Source organism: Eurypyga helias, unplaced genomic scaffold, assembly GCF_000690775.1.
Source record: "Eurypyga helias isolate BGI_N326 unplaced genomic scaffold, ASM69077v1 scaffold4984, whole genome shotgun sequence".
In the NCBI taxonomy this organism is placed as follows: domain Eukaryota; kingdom Metazoa; phylum Chordata; class Aves; order Eurypygiformes; family Eurypygidae; genus Eurypyga; species Eurypyga helias.
The window spans coordinates 21454-37330 of NW_010245504.1; the positions used below are offsets into that span (position 1 = coordinate 21454).

At 39.7% G+C, this 15877-nt stretch overlaps 1 protein-coding gene across 1 annotated transcript in view; it reads left to right on the top strand.

Moving 5' to 3' along the window:
* Nucleotides 1-14244: 14244 nt before the first annotated feature.
* CALD1 (caldesmon 1) overlaps nt 14245-15877 on the top strand; it is a 121119-nt gene continuing 119486 nt past the window's right edge. Inside the window, exon 1 of the mRNA XM_010150082.1 lies at nt 14245-14340. The gene's annotated coding sequence lies outside the window, so the exon portion shown is untranslated. The remainder of the gene's footprint in view (nt 14341-15877) is intronic.

Below are 15877 nucleotides of genomic sequence, written 5' to 3' on the forward strand. Positions count from 1 at the left end.
CCCATCCAAATTCCAGCTGAGGAATCCCTAGATGATAATTATTTAGAATATTTTTTTCTCTCTAGTGGGTAGCAGTCAAAATCAGAAAAATATCTGAGGTGATGAATGATTTGGAGGAGAACAATCTGATTGTTTTGATGAAAGCTGCTTTGTAGATCAAACTCAGAGCTACAACACAAGTAATCTAATTTCTCAAAACCTCATTCTTCTTTTCCTTCTTCTTTCATTGTCTATTTTAATCTCCTGTCTCTGGAAAGATAGGTTGAATGAGTCCTGCTGCACAAAGTATTTGTTATCATAAGGTTTTTTGTGGAGTCCTCCTATCTGACAGTAAATCAAGAGATTCCTTCTCAGCTGGTGTGTGGGCTTCTTTTCTAGATGCAAATCAAGCAGTGAAGGTCATCTGTCTTTTTGGTGTCTGTAGAGGGGACAAGAACCACTGAGGACACTATAGATATAAAAGAATAATGTGATAATGTCTTGAAGGTGACACCATGTAACTGGAACAAGCCCCAGACTTAAACTGGAGGAGCTGTAAGGGTTGCTTTGGGCCTCTAGTGTAATGGACTTAGCCCAAGCCTATTGCTAAACTTGGACCTGCTAACCAGTTCTCAGACTGGTCTAATTTCCTCTGTGCCAAATGTTCTCCCCATCTTTTTCATCTTTTTTGACGATTCTGTGTTGCTGCTGCTCTTCCTCATTTTTTAACGTACTCTGTCTTATTGCTTTAATTCTTCACATCCCCTTTTTTCTCCCTGTATTGTTTGGTTTTGGTGTGCTTTTTTTTTATCTAAAGCATGGGGGATATTTCTATAGCTGCTTTCTGTCAGCTTCTTTCACTCAGCCACCAGTGGTGATGTTTAGTCCACCTAAAGTAGGTGGTAGGTAGGGTGGTCTATTAGGTTTAAAAGCATTGGGACTGTAGAGACAGGAGTTCCTTTTGCTGATATATCAAAACAAATGAAACTAAACTGGTGCTAACTTTGTCATTGACGTTTATTCTGATGGTACAGTGCTCTGCCATTCCCACTACAGTAGTTGCTCTCTGAACTGGGAGAAGTCATAAGCTGGCAACCTCTGAATGGTTGAAGCTAGGCATCATTTCACATATGAACTACTTCATTACCAGGCTTCAAACAGGACCAGGAAAGGAAGATGGAGCATATTCAAATAGGAATGTTTTTTGAAATGTGGTTTTGTATATTACGTGATAGGAGAAATTAGTGGAGTGGGAAACCATTGTTTAGTTTTGTATATTTCTACAACTTAAAGATCAAGGAAATCCTGAGGCTGACAAGAGGGTTTTGTTTTAAAATAAGAAATACATAACATTTAGGCATCAGTCGTCTTGAATTCCACTTGGGGAATGAATCCTGATGTCTATATGATACTTTGCTGTTTATTAGTCTAATGTGACCCTTATAGAAAAGTTGCTTTGGACAAATGGCTTCAAGACACAAAATTAATAAACTCTTCATGAGTGTTGTTAACAATAAAAGCTGACAATAGACAACATCAACTAGTTTCCCATGAGAAACAAAGAAATATCAAAGGACTGTAAATAGCATTCCATTTTCTGTTTGCCAGATGAAGATGGGACAAGCAAATGGTCTTAAATGATTTGCCCATTTTAACACACACTTGCATTTTCAGTGGCCTAGCTTCTTAGTCTGAGACAAAATAGTGCTATAAGGTGATGAGAAGAGGCTTCCATACTTCTAAAACACAGCAGAATCATTGAGTTATTCTTCACTGATGAGACTGCTCTTCCAAATAAAAAGGGTGATGGCATTTCTAAGTGACTTTATTACAGTTCCTTCCTGCTGGACAGGATCTCTTATCTTCCATTTGTATTTCTGAGTTTCACTTTGGTTTCCCTGTCCTGCTGAGTATTTGTGTGTTTGCACGTACCTCTCTGACACTACACAGGCAGTGGAACAAATTTCCAAAAGCTTTTGCTTTGTTTTAGTTTTTAGATTGAGCTGTTGCAGATCTTGAAGAAAAGCAAAAATACTGTGAGAAGGATAGCAGAAACCTCTTTGGTAGTCAGAATAAGGACGTTCCTATTTTGCTAGTCAAATAGTCACACTATCTGGAAGAGTTTAACTGAGCAGCCTCTCTGACTTCTCTATTTTCATGTAACCTTTTGACTTAAGCAACAAACTACCATTTGAAAGATAAAACCATTCCTCCAATCATGTTTAATTCAATTAAATTCTATTCTTACATGGAAATCGGTGTATAACTCAAGGAGGCTGAAGCATAGCCTGTTTAGATTTTGTCAGTGCTGTTCTTTTCCCTCCTCCCCTTCTCTTATTTTCTAATGCTGAATCCAAAAGAAAATTAATGTTCATGGAATTAGTTTCAGCTCTTCTTTGATGATTAATTACCCAGAAAAGTCGTTCTCTGTTGTGTACTGTTGGTCACTAAGCTGTTGAATTATTTACATTTGGTTGGGATGAGGAATAACATTTGAGTTCCAAAGGCTTTTTAATGTCATGGGATATTTTTTTTTTAATATGGTTTGAGCAACAATGACTTGAACTCTCACTAGCTGCAGCAACATTTTTTTGTGGGCCAATGTCCTTGAGACAAAACAAATCCATTGCTTTGCCTAATGCGGTTTTCTTTCCTGTTCCAAAAAATATGCAAAGCATAAAGAAAAACATTTTGCAGCCTCTTTCTCCTGTGCTTTCTATTGCATCACAAATAATATGCATTATGATGTTTAGTCAGCTAACCTTATGTTCTGTGGTGAACCACAAACTTTCTCTGGAATCAATGGAAGATTCAGATACTAGAGGAATCCATGAGTCAGCAGATACTGACCAGAGCTGAGTGAAAATTTACTTGTGTCTTTGTTTTCACAAATCATGAATCTTTCTGGAAGTGCAGTGGGATGCGTAGAAAGACCTCATAAGGTAGAAAAGCAGACAGAGATGCTTTCAGTCCTATCCATTAGCTAGGTCTCCTTGCAAGACGGAAGGTTTATATAACACTCTCTGCAGCTGGGATGGAGATTGGGTCTTGTAAAAACATGCTTGCACTGACAATCCTGTACTGCACTGTTCCTGTTCAGGACTCCTTTTAGAGCTGTTCTGAACTGAATAAATAATTAAATATTGTATTCTCTTTGTCAATGAATGACATAAATGCAACCTGGAATGACTCCAGGAGATACTAGCAAGTCCTACACCACAGCAGCCCCTAGGCTGGTGACTTGCTGTGCATGATAGTACTTACCTGAGATCCAGAATGTACATGCAAGTATTTTTCATTCACTTTTTCCTTTCCTAGAAAATTTCAGTTTCACAGATGTGTTTTTTGGGGAGTTATGCCCATCAGCTCCTATATGTTTTATCAGAACAACTGCAACTACCTCTGGATATGTATTTCATATGAATTATAGACTAAACATTCTTAAAAAGTAAATAAGTAATAAAGCAGGTGGGGGGAGAGAAAGTAAAAGTTGATTAAGCAAGATAAGAATTTGGGATGTGATGTGGGAGCCGTGTGGAGATGTAATTGTGACAAGAGTGGTCTGTGGCTGAGACCTGTGTAGCAGAAAGCGTCCCTGAGGTCAGGCATAATAAAAGCACACAAGAAATGTGTAATGAATGAAAAACATAGGTAAGAGAGGCTAATGAGTTAGTAAGCCTTTAAAAGTAGTTAACCTTTGAGTCCTTGGAACGTACAAAAAGTCTGAACAGAGTCTTCGGATTCTTTGGGTTTTCTCTGCTAGTGACTTCACACTCCTGTTTGTGAAGTGAGGACTGCAAAGAAACCGTGCAAGACCTAGTGATCTTGGGCACACGCAAATTCCGTAAAAATTAAAAAAAAAAAATAGGACAAACCCCTATTCATGCATGAATAAAAGCTGCTTTAGTATATCATTGAAGAGAAGTAAGGCTGAACTTGGAAGGGTTAACGTGGGCCTGCTGAAACCTTCATTAAAAGGGCTGTCCAACAAGGGCCTTTAGCATTTACACGTGTGCAGTCTCGGGCAGCCATGCATACTTGTGTAGCTAGCAAGGTGGTCAGTAGTGAAGACAAAGTAACTAACAAAATTAAAGTGATAGTGTCTGAGTATTTTTAATCAAGGAGGTATTCATGTGAGAGAAGGAGAATGCCTTAAAAATAGGTGGCTCTGAGTGTAAAGCATACGGACCTGAATTTTATGACCATGTTTTTTCTGCAAAAATCTATAAATACTTTTTTGGGGGGGGATGAAGGGAGGAGGAGAGCGGGGAGAGAGGTTAGGAGGGGAATGAGGATGAAGTAAAACAAAATTCCTTTTTTTTTTTTTTTTTGTTTCCCCCCTTTTAAAATGGAATGCTAACCAATCCCTTGGCAGCAAAGCCCATGTTTATTTTTAATTAAAAAATAACATAGCTGGGTTGACTTCAGTTTTCCCAGCTGCTATTCTTCCATCACAACAGCTCTCTGGCCCCTTTTCCCTTGCTGATTTCTTTCATCATTTGTGCTTAGCTTGTATGTGTTACATGGATTTTATGTAATATTTCCTACCACTCAAAGCAAGGCTAACAGTCTAAACAAGTAGCTGGGGCTCAGTCATCTAGATTCTCATCTACAGTACCTGAGCATGCCCTTCCTTTTGGAAAAGTAATAGGTGTGACCAGGATAACTTTTTTAATGTGCACATTCCTTGGTGTTTATATGGCTGCCAAGCGAGGAGAGATTTAAACTGCATATTGAATTTATGAGTTGTAGTTCATTAAAATAAATGGAGTGGGTTTGGCAAAGCTCAGGTATCACTGAGCACACAGGTAGTGTTTGAAGGCTGACAAGCAGCCTTGGTGGTTTTTCTTTAGATGATCGATTGCAAACTGCCAGTTTTTCTGTTTGCACATTAGGTGAAAAGTTAGAAAGTAGACATGCTCGCCATGCCTTCTCCAGCAACTTAATTTCCTCTGTCTGTGGGGCAGAACAGGAACAAGTCAGGGTGATGATCCATTTCTCAGCATGTTGTGACAGAGCTGATTACTTATATAGTGGTGAAGATGGTGTCCATCTGCAACAATCAGTCTGGTTTCCTGAGCGGACTAAGATTCAAGTTTCTGTGTGGATATTTAGAGGCCCTTGAGTATTTGGGAGTATCTGGTACTTTCTGCAGGAATTTTTAAGCTAATTAAAGTTGAGCTAGTAATGCTGTAGCCTTGAAGGTTCACATACCAGTCACCCATACAAAACATTGCTAGCAGCAGTGGGGAGCTGACAGCATCGGTTACAGCTATTCCCAGACAGAAATGTAGTAGCCAGAATGAAAGTAATGGTTTGTTGGGTCACTGAAACCAGCCATGGAAGAAGATATATTTATACGTATTCATCACCAATAATGTTACTACAAGGACAGTCTTTGCAATGTGTGATTTGCAAGTTTTCCATATATACAGTGTAGGAATTAAAAAAAAAAAAAAAAAAAACCAGCAAAAACAACCCCCACAACAACAAAAAAAAAACCCAAAACAAACAGTTATTTGCACTGGCTATTCCTGAAAAAGTGGCAGCATTCTGGTGTATTATGACACTTTTCTTCTGTGGAAGTTTAGCTCTGCTCATCTTGCCTCAGAAGCCAGAAAGAAAAGGACAAATGCATAAGAGGGATTATATTCTGAAGAAGTGATGTTAGTCAAGTATTTTTATGGCTGAAAAGGGATCTGAGAGAGATGGGATATTTCTGAAAAAACTTACATGATGACTTTTTTGTCTGGATAAGTTTGCTCTTCTCTTGCTGTATACTTCTCGAGAAATGCATAAACAGGTGAAATATAAATAAGATGGTATATGCCGGTCAGGGGTAAGGTGGATCTATCCTAGTACATGTAATGGTTGACATCTGTTGTGATGATCCTGTGAGCCTTGTGATGTTTCTTCTGACAGTTCTTAAGAAATGATTCAAGACTTCTCATTAATTTCTGATTTCTGCCTCACACTATTTGCAAATATTTTCCTTGATCCAAAATGGCCATGGTGGGATTGAATGCTCACATTACTTAAGAAAAGGGGCAGGCCATGTTAACCTTTCATAGGTGATAAAGTATGCTGTCATGATGAGGACAAGAAACTCAGAGGTAGCAGGTATCAGGAGGTTAACAAGGAGGAGTAGGAGGAACCAAGGCAGCAGGATCTGGGACAAGAAATTGGTTAAAGTCTTGGTGTAGAAAGACTGAGTAGGAGTGAGCAGCAAACAGAATGCTGGAAACCAGGACAGTGTGGGAGATACGAGGGAAATGAAAGCAGGAGAAGAGCAAGGGAAAATATAAGGCAAGAAAGTGAAGATATGATGCAAATGAGAGGCCTGAAAATTACTGGGAAGAAATCACCCTCTGAATTACTTTATTATCCTGTCTGAGGAAGGTGATTGAGAGGGATGGAGTAAGCGGGAAGAAACACCTTTTATTCTTTTTCCATTTCACAGTTCAGCAAACTGGTGGGTGCTTCCTGTGTGAACTGGGATGTTGTGGTCCTTCCTTTGCTTTTGCAGTGGAGCTGCATTTGCTTGTTTCCAGTTTCTTGTTTTGGCATGAAATGCTTTACCCCTTCCAAAAGTTGGTTTACTTGGATTAATACTGAAAAATGTGACAATAATCAAATAAAATTCAATGTTTGTGGTCTATTTAATCATTTGTCCCAAGCCTTTATAAGAGATTAGAGCAATGAAACTGTGTTTTGGACTGAGTGTCACTGGGAGAGTACTAAAAGATTATCTTAGCAGGAAGGTGGTATGAATTAGAAAACTAAAAGAAAAAGGTATTCAGTACAAACTTGAAATCAATCCTGAAACAAAGAAAGTGGAATCAAATGTTCCCCTCCATGAAGTTTGGGAACATTCATTCTTAGAGTTTTACTTTGGCTTATTATAGAAACATTCCCCAAGGACTAGCCTAGAAACCTTCTGCACCCAGGGGAGGGTGTTCTCCAGTGACTTTCTGCTGTCCCCTCTCCACGGAAAAACCCATGTGAAGGAAAGCCACAGAAGAGGTTCACATGAACCTTCCCTGCTGAGGGAATGCCTTCATTTGCACAAAGCTCTTTTCTAAACTGCTTTATTTTTATGGGAGCTGTGAGCTCCAGGATCCACAAATAGTAACTTTTAGTGCTGGCACTAACCCTGTCAGTCAGAATTCTTCTGAGAAACACCATTAATTAAACTTCCCTGAAAAGGATACAGCTTGCAGAATTTTCCCTGCAGCTCAGTCTCTCCTGACAGCTACCCCAGCAGTGTGTTTACGTTCAATAACTGAAGAAGACACAGGAGAGGAGAAAATAAGAGCTTTCACAATGGACAGCCTTTTTGTTATTACAGACTTATTTTAGCTGCCCTACTCTGCGTGTTTTGAGAAAATTTTCATTTGTCGTGCTGAATGATGCTAGCAGCTGTCAAAATAGGCTTTAAAGCTCCAGTTTCCATTTGCTGTCTATTACAAGCGACTTTTTGAATTATTATGCAGTGCTCTTTATTAATAATTTGCATTAGGGCTCAAGATTTCCGTAATCCTTTTCTGAAAGGGACAATGAATTTGCAAGGAATTTGGGACTTCTTATTAGCTATAAATGGTCTCCTTCAGTAGCATGTTCTATAGCACATGTGCCTGTATCCACTGCTGGTGATGTAGGGGAGCTTATTCAATCTCCAGATGATCAAACAAGGATATGGCAAGCTTTGATTTTTATATTTTAAAATGTTTGTTCTTCCAAATCAGAATTTGAAAGGGAAAAACACTCCCTGAATTGTCTTGCCTTTTGTTGTGTGTGTCATTGCTCTGTTGGGGAGACAGGTTTACATGAGGACATATGGCTATTCTGGAACAGGCTTGGCCCATTCTTGCTGCCACTGATGTCCATGTGAGAACAGCAGACCCTGCATAGAGCAAGTGAAGAACACAACCCTCTGTTTATTCCTGTGGGCAGTAACTGCTGATCAAAGCAGGAAGAGACGAGGAGTCTGGTTTTCTGCTAATGTGAATGCCACTGCTGTGTGGTTAGCAAATGGTTTCTGCTTAGTAGCATGAACGTGGCCAAAGAAGGAAGCAAGTGCTATATTTGCATGGCAGAGGATGATGTTCCAGCCCACATCTGCTCAGAGACACACATACTTTGCTTATTTGTTAGCCTCTACTTTCAAGAATAACCACGCAAAGATCTTGCCATTTACTTCTCCTGGGTATGAGCTGTATCTAGTCCTGCTTTTTGTCGTGTTTAGCCTCAGGTAGCAGTTCTCTTTCTTTCCTCTTTCATGCCAAGACAGTTAGAATGAAAGCCTGTATGTAGGGCAGTCATTATATCCAAAAGATGTTCACTTTTATTGAAGGAGTATCATTGTGCATGTGAGAGGAATGACTGTTTGCCAAGTATTAGGGTGCTCTACTGCTGAGGTCAGTGTAAGGGTAACTGGTATTTTAAGGTGGTGGAGAAAGAAATATGCCATTTTTGTGGAACTTTGTAGGTCAGATGAGTTGCTGTTTAAAAGAATATTAGCAGCTTGGCTGAAGGGAAGATAGATCTATCTCCACAGACTTTCTTCCCTAATGTATGTAGTTGTCTGGCATTATTTTAAAGACTATTATAAACTCTGATTCCAATTTGCAATTAAGAATGTTCATTGAGCAGCTTAGTATATGGGATGGGGTGTGCTCAGGGTGTCCCCAAGTCCTGCAATGGAGAACCACTTTGTACCCATGGCACTGGGAGTGGATTGAAAGGGGAGGTCCAGTGGGCTCCCAAGAGGTTGAACTGCAAAGAGTGGGTGGACGTTGAAGGATTTCTTTCCTCCCTGCTCTTCAAATCTCCAATATATTCTGCAGCTGGGCTGGAAGAGGCACTGCTGATGGCATGCTTTTCCTCTCCCTGACTCCTTACCTCCAGGCCCTGAACACATTTGGACAATCAGGACTATCAGCCCCGTATGTAATGCAGCCTGTGTGGTTTAACCACAGAATACGATGGGGTGGGAAACCTTTTCCTGCAGCTCACATTCTCCCTATGAATCTGTACTTATTGATACTTCCCTGTGTCACTGAAATCCTCTTCAGATGAGGCACACAGAAAGATGAAGTTGTAATGGTCCGAGTGCTTCATAACCTTTGAAAACTAACAGTGGCGTATACATGTAACTAGGTGTCTGAAAGATGAAAGCCTTTCCTTGAAGAACTGTGGGCTGTGCCTTAATGGTCATTCTTCATCTGAAATTAAGATAGCACTTGAACTCTAAACCCTTTGTTTAATAATGTTATATTAAGTTCATTGAGAGTAGCTATCACATCAGTAATTTCTAATATGTAGCTTCATACATATTACCTGGAAAATAAGCTCTTTGGGACTAAGAACTATCATTTTGTCCTCCTGTTTGTATAGCACCCAGAAAGCTGGGACTTAGTGATGCTACTGCACTCCTAACACTGACAAAAAAATTGATAACTAGGGGATGGCTGCATCCCTTACGTACAGCAAAATGTCCATGTTCAGCAGAGCACGTAAATGTGTGCTTAGCCTGAAGTCAATGGGTTTTGACTATGGCTTTTAAATTAAGGTCTAACTTAAGTGTATTGCTGAATGAGAAGTGTTTTTATTTACTTTGAATGTTGGTGTTTTATTCTGATACGCTGCTTGTAAGTGGTTAGGCAAGCAGTTCACAGGAGACAACACGTCCCTTTTTAGATCATCCTAGAAAAAAAAAATTCCTTGGATACCTGTTTAGATAATAATGGATGAGTTCAAGGCTTCCTGTTCCCCTCTTCTGTTGGCAACACTTGTTTACCAAACACTGTAATGAAAAACCTTGTGCACAGCACTTCTGAGGAAAAGTTGAAAAGTTTTTAAGTGGTCCCTCTGTTAATGTCTTCATAAGTAAATAAACTACATGGCAACCCTGACAACATTAAAGGAGAAAAGGAGATCTGGAAGAAATGAGTAAACAAAGAAATACGTCACCTGGACCAGTTTTTAAAAAGGTGGTTTCCTGCTCTCATTTTCATGACTTGAAGGGGAAAAAAATTATTTGCACAAGAGCTAAGACTAAAATCTATGGGTAAAAATTCCTAGCTGTAACTGGAATGAGATTCAAGTTTAACAGCCACTCTATGGCTGTACACACTGTGAATCCGTGGCTATGGGAGGAGGGAGGGATAACAACAAAAAAGAGGGAACCAGAGTCTTCTCAGTTGTATCCAGTGAATGGACATGAGGAAAGGGCCATAAATTGAAATACAGTAAACTTCATTTAAATGTAGAGAAAAAATATATTACTGTAAGTGATCAGCACTGGAACAGATTCCACAGGGTGGCTGTGGAATCTCAATCCTCCATTCAAATCCCAGCTGGACATGATCCTGGACAGCCTGATTTGAGCAGGGAATTAGACCAAGAGGAACTCCAGAGGTGCCTTCCAACTTGAATTGTTCTATGAATCTGTGAAATGATTTGCTATTTTTGAAGATTGGAGGAGGAATCCCTCTTTTATCTAATAGATTACTAACTCAGAACCCAGTAGGTGGACTGGGTTACCTCCTTTGTCCAAAGGATCTGTAAAGTGCACTTTCCAACTCTTCTTTATGGTGCTCCCACTCTCTCCTACTGATGTTATTTCACTTTCCTAGATGATTAAATACGTAATTGGGACTGAAACCCATGTGTGCTATTTCCAAAACAGCTTCTTAACCACCTAGCTGTTGGATAATTTGGGATTGCTCCATTATGTGTGATGCAATGAGGAATGTTTCCTGTGTGCATACCACACTTAACTGTGCATTAGGTGAGCGAGCCTTCAGCTGGGAAGTGGCTTAGCTGAGTCCTAGTGTCAGTCTAAAGGTCTAATTACTTGGCCAAAGTGGACTATATCTTCACATAGCACATAATTAAGTTGTGGGACTCTCTGTTATGGGATTTTGCTGAGTGTTGGCAGCTACTGGAAATAATAATGGAAAAAAGCTGCCATGGAGATCAGTAAATACACAGATTCCACCTCTGACTTAAGCATTCTGGAAGTCGCAAGCTGTTGTAGAGTAGTTGTGGGAAGCGTCATTATATGCTTTCCCTGTTCTTATGCTCTACCCTAAACATCTGATATTGGCTGCTGCTGGAGACAGGATCTAGAGGAGTCGGACCTTTAGTCTAGTGTGTTATGTTTCCCCTTTATACTTGTAGCATCACCACTGGTAGGAAAGGGTGTGAAAGAACATTATAGTGTAGAGTCCTTTGGAAGATGTAGGTGAAAATCCCTGCAAGAAGAGATGAGATCTGAACCCTGTCACGCCCTAGCTGTTGAGCTATTGGATAAATGGAGCAGTACATGGTTTTGGTAACTGGGCTGCATGACTTTATTTCCATTCAAAGCTACCTGGTATAATGGAACCAAATTCGTTAACAGAGTAGAAGGGAATGAAACCATGTTTTTTGTGTGTGCACCTGCATATACTTTTAATCAAAAAACCACATTTAAATGTCACAGGTCAACTTCTGAATGATCTTGGATCTGTTTTGGTTTCCCTAGTTTCTGTAATCAAGGTAGTAACAACTTCCTGATTTCTTAAGTAAAAAAGTACTTCTGATAAAAGCATCCCTATTATTAAAATTGCATTTAATGGATACTGACCTAGGTTAGCTGAGAATCTAGTACCTATGCTAGCTGGGAATTAAGTTCCACTGTGTGCTTGGATGTGCAGTAATGGGTGTGTGCCTAGGTCTGCAGTGCTGTTAGGGCTGTTGCCTCAATGACAGCAGAACACAAAGCCAGTGTTTATGGTCACTGGAATTCAAAAGACTGAAGAAATGGTAAAAATTGTGCCAATTTTACCACTGAAGATTACAGCCCACAATGTGTCCAAACCCTAGTGATGTTTCTTGGGTTGGAGTGTTTAGATTTATGAAGTCTGGTTTTCGACCTGGACCTGAACTTCCTTCATGCTTAAGTTGCATAGAAATTTCCTGTTGTATGGAAATTTAACAAATTGTTCTTAGCCCTTCAAAGTCAGCTCACAATGGAATTGTGGTGTGATAGAAGTTCTTTTGAATAGCAAACAGGGAGAGAGTGTATTTCAGTCATTTTATTGATATTACAAATTATGTTGAGCTCGATGCAGAAAAAATGTTGCTTTAGGGCAGAACAAATACAGGGAGAATAGCAGAAAAGGGCTTTGACTGTGAGAAAGAAAAGGAAAATCTTTTAGGGGTTGTTGCCATTAAAAAAAATAATCTTGAGATTGAAAGAGAGCAAAAGGTCTGAGGCAGAAAAAAACCCTTTAAAACCCAGGATCCTCCTAATGCATGATCTGAATGTCATGAAGTCATGCCTGCTGAGAATTAAGTGGGGCACACTAAACAGTAGAAAAGGGCAAAGTCAGCTTCTCAGGTTAGTGAAACAGTTTGAATGAATTCAGTGACCTGGAAGGACTTTCATATTATTCATGAGTTGGAGCTCTGTTGACTGACAGAGCCCAATCTCCTCTTGCTGTAAGCGGGAGTAACCATTGAGAGGAAGATGACCTGAAGCTCTTGGTTGCTGTTTTCAGACCTTGATGATTAGGGATGTCCTCCTGCATGGCTCTCTTCTGTGTGAGATATGCATAGTAACACTAAGCATCAAAAGGGGATTGAGATCTCTTTTGAATCTAATACTGAAACTTCTAATGAAATCAATCAAAATCTTGGCATTGGCCACCCCAAATTTTTCAATAAATCATTGACAGGTGCCTATAAAACCTGGACCAGCCTGTAAAATTGTTTTTGAAATAGCTGAATAATCACTTACATCAGGAGTTCTTTAAAGCCTGCGAGTTTCCAGTGAATAACTAGAAATTAATACAAGTAATGGACCCACACTATGATCTTAAACTACTGAAATCAGGTTTCAGTGATTTGTAAATAATGTATTTCCTCTGTTGGCACCAGGATGTTTTGTATGAAGATCCTTGGGTCTAAAGAGAACGGACCATGTGAGGCTTTCTGAAGAAAACAGGTTTTGTTTTGACTTCAGTGGGTCTGTATACCACCAAGTGGTAACTGAATGCAGAGTGAGTCTTCAGGGGGAAAAAATACCCTGTTTAATGAAGCTCGTTCTTACTATATTTCCTGGTATCCATTATGAGTTTCTTCTAGATAGCCCACTAATTTTTGTGCTGTCTTTGCACCAGGATGGCAGCTCATTTGATCTGCTCTCTGGACTGACATTTGTAGAATTGCTGTCATGCCGGGTAAGAGCAAGGGGTCCATCTCGGTTAGTACCCTGTCTCTGAGACACTGAGACAGTCACAGTAAAGCAAGAGAATGCAGATGAGTGTGGAATGCCTCTTCCTTTTATGTGCTCTCCTAGAGTCTGGCAATATCTGCGTTGGGACTTGCTAAGCTAGAGGTCACATCCAGACTACCATATATCATAGCTGATGAAACTATCTTCCATGATTTTTGTTTTATTCCTTATTGAATCATAATTCTTGTACAACAATAAACAACATTTATACTTTAAAAAACATTCAGGTCCTTTCTTGTATCCTGCCTCAATAGTCTCTCTTTTTCAAATGGAAGAGTTGTACTCTTCTAGATGGGAACTGTGTCATAGCTCTGATCATTCTTGGTGTCCCTTCTTGGGCCTTTTCTTAAGAAAGGGTAATCAGAACTTCACACAAAACTGAAAATGTAGATATGCCATATATCTATGTGTGTGAACCTGAACTCAGTCTGCCCATAGAAATTCATTACTATGAACTTTTTCCATAGTTCATTGCATTGACTTTAGATTTTATTACAATGAATAGTTTTATATCTTCTACAGTATTTGTCTTCTCATTGTTTATCTGCTTTTGCAGATTGCTTGTATGAATATGTTGAATACTACAGGCTTCAGTGTAGATCCTTAGGGAAGTACACTGGAAACCTTGCTCTGTTATGAAAACTCACTGCTGGTCTGATGCTTTGCTTTGCTTCGCTTCATCTCTTGCTATTCACAAGAGAATGTTCAGCTTAGCCTGTATCAGCCGAATTTCTTCAAGAGGTTTTTGTGAATGACTTTGGGAGATTTGGGGAAATCAAAGCCTGCTTTGTCAAACTCTAATTTCTAGAACTGTTGATAGTAGGTTTTGTCGGTATCCTGCAAAATTTTTCTGGTTTACCCCATACTTTAAAAAACCTGTGTAGGGGTGTCATTAAAGAACATTGCTTATCAATGGCATAATTATCACACACTCTTCATTCTTTTTTTGCTGAAATGTTCTTTATTTTCTATTTCTACACAGTGATCACCTCTATTTTGTGGACTCATCATTTTGAATTCATCAGCAGCTCGTTTGTTACTGAAAAGCTCAGCATATTTCCTCTGATTGCCTTCCTGTGAGTATGATCAAAGTAGTTACCTCAGGTTTCCTTTCCTGTGGTATTCAGAAGGTTTTTCTCTGTTGGGTTTTCTGTACTGAGGCTTTTATATTGGATTTTTTCTTTCCTCTGTATTTCCTGGCTTCTTTTGGGGGCTGATTCAAATCCCTTTAAAAATCGGTGGACATCCCTGCAGTCAGAACTTTGACTCCTATTCCTCTGGGAACACCAGACATTACTTTCTTCCAAACTGATAGCAGATTTAAAGGATTTTATCTTGAATTTTATCTTCAAATCAGAATCTTTGAATTTTACAATAATAATTTTTGTGGTGTATGACCATTCTTTTAATAGCTATATTTATTTCTCCACTGGATTTCAGCAAGTTTTTTGTTTGCAATGGGAGTTTTAAATTATATTTACTTGTGTTCAGATGATGTGCTGGTGTGTTACTGTCCTGCTGTATCTTCTGTTCTTTTAGAGCAAGCAGGCTCTGAGGAGCTTGTGGGAGTCCAAGTAACCATGTTTACTCACTCTTTACAGCACGTAAGACTTAGATAATTTTTACAAACATTGTTCTTTCTCTGACAGAACAAGTGAGGGCTCACAAACCATTTGAAGGAAGTGTTTATAATATTTGTAAACTTCAGCCCCTCAATATACGGAAATTGCAGGCTGGAGACAAACTAAGGACTGGCTCTAAGTTTAAGCAGCACCTTATGACAGGAGGCTGATGGGGTCAGAAATACTGCACTAGGGTTAAGGCAACTCCCTTAGATACCATCATCTTAACTCGGGATACAGCGAGCTGCTTATTCTCACTGATGAGTGACCATGTTCTCTGTGTGCCTGGACCTCCTCTGTACCTCTGCTCCATTCCTCCTCTTCTTGGCAGGAGCAGTGTGGAGGAGGAGAGAGACATGGCATTAGGCTGAGCACTGGATGCATTGTCTTTCGTCTCCGGCAGCCTTCCTCCCTGTCAGGAATGTGGTGTCTGGGCCAGTTTTAGCTATTTTTGTCACCGTCCTTGGGGAAGTGAGTTTAACTTTGCCTGCACCTCTGAGGAGGTTTGTGCGAGTGCTGAACGGGCTGACAGTCGTTGCAGGCTGTTCTCTGCCCTGGTTGCTGTTTTAGAGCTCGGCGTTAGTTTCAAGCCTTTGTATGGGGAGTATTTAAGACTGAAGAAGCACACCATCTGGGATTTCGAATTTGTAGGAAATGCTGATATTCCAAAATTAGGATTTCTATCTGATTCAGAACCAGCAAAACTGTTCTAAAATTTCCCATGAAACAGTTCTTCCAGCGAGATCACTGAATTTAAGTTCCCATTAACCATTGGGTGGATAATTTTTGAGGTACCTAAATTCCTTAAAAATTTCACCCAAGGAGAGGGAGGCCATACAGTCCAAAATCAAATGGGATCAGAAATGTTCTCCCCCTGTGCTTAGAGCAGGATAACCAAATAGAGCAGTGACTGCCCTCCAGAGTTTTCTGACAGCTCAGCAACCAGAGTTGTTTTTGTAGACATGCCTGAGCATGCAGGCTGTGGTGTTGA